Genomic DNA, 3048 nt, shown 5'->3' on the forward strand with positions numbered 1-3048 from the left:
AAAAAAAAAAAAAAAAAAAAAAAAGGACAATTCTTCATCTGTAGGCAAAATGTACATTTCCATGCCTTTTTGTAATCTTTTACTATGAACACATTTTACTGTTTTGCATACTTTGGGGGTAAATTTATTTCCAGTAGTTTTAATTACATATCATAACGGTAATTCTTAGCAATTCTTCACTTGATTGTAAAACCTGGTAAGTTGTTTTAAGTATGTGCTAAGTGCAGATAAAGTTTGACTCTTTCCAGCATAGTTAGGGGCATGGATATTTCTATATATCTCCCTTTTATGTTTTCCCAAGGAGTCCCAGGCCACCAGAAGTTATTCTGGGGCCTTTTATACACACGGATAGTGGCAAGACAGAGTAGAGAAAAGTAATTTAGTCAACTTGGAAAAAAATCCTCTTCCAGAGAAACAAGATTTTGAAGAGAAAAACATACAGGACTTTTGAATATACTTATAGCTTGGATATCCACTATTAATTAAGCTGAGCACACTTTGAGAAAATTCTTTTTCATTAATTAAAACTTTACAGAGAAGGTAAACAGTGATTCTTATCATTTCTTTTACTGATTTGCACCACTACCCATTCGCAATCATGTTCAGGTTCTCTAGTTTACTCTGGGAAAAAGTGGCTGCGTTCAAGCAAGGGCAGGTTTTTTTCTTTTACTGGACTGCAGATCCCTCTAGCAGCAAAGCTTGACATTTGAGGAGGCAATTGTTAGCCAGAGACTTCCCTTAAAGGAGATCAGCCCTGCTATACTGTGTGGGGTGCAAACAGCTAAGTTATTAACCATGGTTAACCCACTGGCTGTTGAGCTGGACCTCAAGCTTCAGCCAAAACTCCAGGACTATTTCCTTCCTTTCTGATACATATAGATTAAATACCTTCCATATGGGAAGACTGAGGGCCGATGCTTTAAGTAAGGCTTGCTTTAGCTGGTTTGAGGCTTTTATGTTTTAGGTTCCCAAGTTAGGGAGTGAGTTCTAGCTGCTTAAGCTACTTTTATGAGGTGTTATAAAGGATGAGCTAGCTATTTCACTGTACCCAGGTACCCACAGTCTGCAAAATTCAGTAATGCCCAAGAATCCCCTTAAATGTTAAAATGGGCTTAATTATTTCCTCATCTGGTGTTTTGATTCCTTCTGACCAGGCTAGACCTAGATGCTTTACTGAAGTTTAACAAAACTGAGCTTTAGATGTTGAGAACCTATATTCTCTTTCAGCTAAGAAATTGAGAGCCTTAGTACCTTCCTGAGACCTCCTCGCTTGGCGTACAGAGGAAAGTATTATTTAGATATTGCAAAGTTTCAACTTGAGGGTGAGAACACTTGAAATGTCTTTACACAGAACCTGTTTCAGCAACTTCTTTTTGATATCAGGGGCTTCCTCAGTAATGAATCTTTTTTTTTTTTCTCTCTTTTTTATTGAATTGGGAGACAGGAGTGTGTTTCACTGAAGCTCTTCTCAGCCTTTCCAAAAAGGCAGGGGAATTTTCATTTGGTTTCTGGTTCAACAAGAATAGTTTAGCATAATTAAGAGGTTTGGTTCTGGTTCTTTGCAAGCCTTTTAAAATGCAAATCAGAAAGTCTTTTCTTTTCCACTTATCTATGTGATTACTAGGGCTCCAGTTAGGGTTTTCAAGGGGCACTGTTTCTCTTTCTGTTGGGAATGGGGATCCTGTCTCTTTTTCACCTTCTTTTCTTTTAGACTTCTTCCTTTAAGACTTCTAGACCGGCTATAGGAGGTATGCTATTTATCTCCTAATGTTTCTGCTGCCTGTAAGGCTGCCTGCTTTTCTGCAACGGTTAAGGTTTGGCTTAAAAGTAGCATAGCTTCTCTCCATGTTAGATTAAACACTTGAGTTAAATTTTGAAAAACCTCTTTATGTTTATCAGGGTCATCAGAGAACTTGCCTAGGTCCCCCTAAGGTCCTGAAATGAAAAGGGAACTTGAATTCTAGTGACACCATGCCCATCAGGCATTTCCTGCAGGGGCAACAGCAAAGTTGGCAATTTCTTGAGTGGCACAACCAGAGGAGCTAATGATTTGGCTATTGGCAGCCCCTAAAAAGTGGGGCAGGTAGGGAATCCAGAAGTTGCATTTTAGGGTTCCCCAATGGTTTTTCTCTCTGACCTTGGGTAATCATCCTTTGTAGCCTTGCCTGACATGGCTGCCAAAAGGGCAGGGTCAACTGTACAATGCTTATAAAGATTCAAGTATTCCCAAAAGGCAAAATAAGCCTGTACATAGGAAACCTTGGAGCACTTGCCCTCCCACTTACAGAAAATATCTAGTTGTTGAATAGCATAGAAATCAGGACTGCCCTCAGAAAGCCACATTTATTCATCCCCAAGATGGTAACAAGGTCATGCCCCTGTGCAATAGAGTAGCAGCCGTTTTCTTTTCAGAATCTCAGGGTCAAAGGGGTTAGTACTAACTGCAGATGGTTTGTTATTCATCTAGAAGGGGGAGTACTAACTGCAGATGGTTTGTTATTCATCTAGAAGGAGAAGGGGAGACAAGGTGTCCTTTATTCCTCTTTTTTCCATTTGTGTGACCCAGGGTGGAAGGAAAGAGAGAAAGCGTGTCCCCTTCTCCTCCTTCCCCTCTCCTCTGGGTCCCAGCAACCGTCATAAGTGCCTTCCCATGGATACAAGTGTGACCTTTTATCCATGGTACCAGAAAAGCTAGTCGGCAGGATTTATTCACACTTACCTGTTCAAAACCTTACCATTCTGTCCTGCTGGATTCCTAGACCCACCTAGTGCAGAAGGCTCCCAAGGTACCCCAGAGGCTTGGGAGAGATTATGTAGTGTTTGGACTGGGGCAAGAGTGTAAATGGAGGGAGTGTCCTAACACCATTTCTGGCTTCCCTTGCTATGGCTCCAGCAAAAAATCAAAATGCCATAGAATGGGACTGAACAACTTCTAAATGTAAAATTCATTTTCTGTTTAAATTCCAATGTAATTGAATGCAAAATAACTTCCTCAAAGAGTGTAAAAATTGAATGGCTGCCTCTCCTTTGATGGGAACAGTATTGAAG

The sequence above is a fragment of the Rhinopithecus bieti genome, unplaced genomic scaffold (assembly GCF_001698545.2).
Source record: "Rhinopithecus bieti isolate Rb0 unplaced genomic scaffold, ASM169854v2 scaffold_17877, whole genome shotgun sequence".
Lineage (NCBI taxonomy): Eukaryota > Metazoa > Chordata > Mammalia > Primates > Cercopithecidae > Rhinopithecus > Rhinopithecus bieti.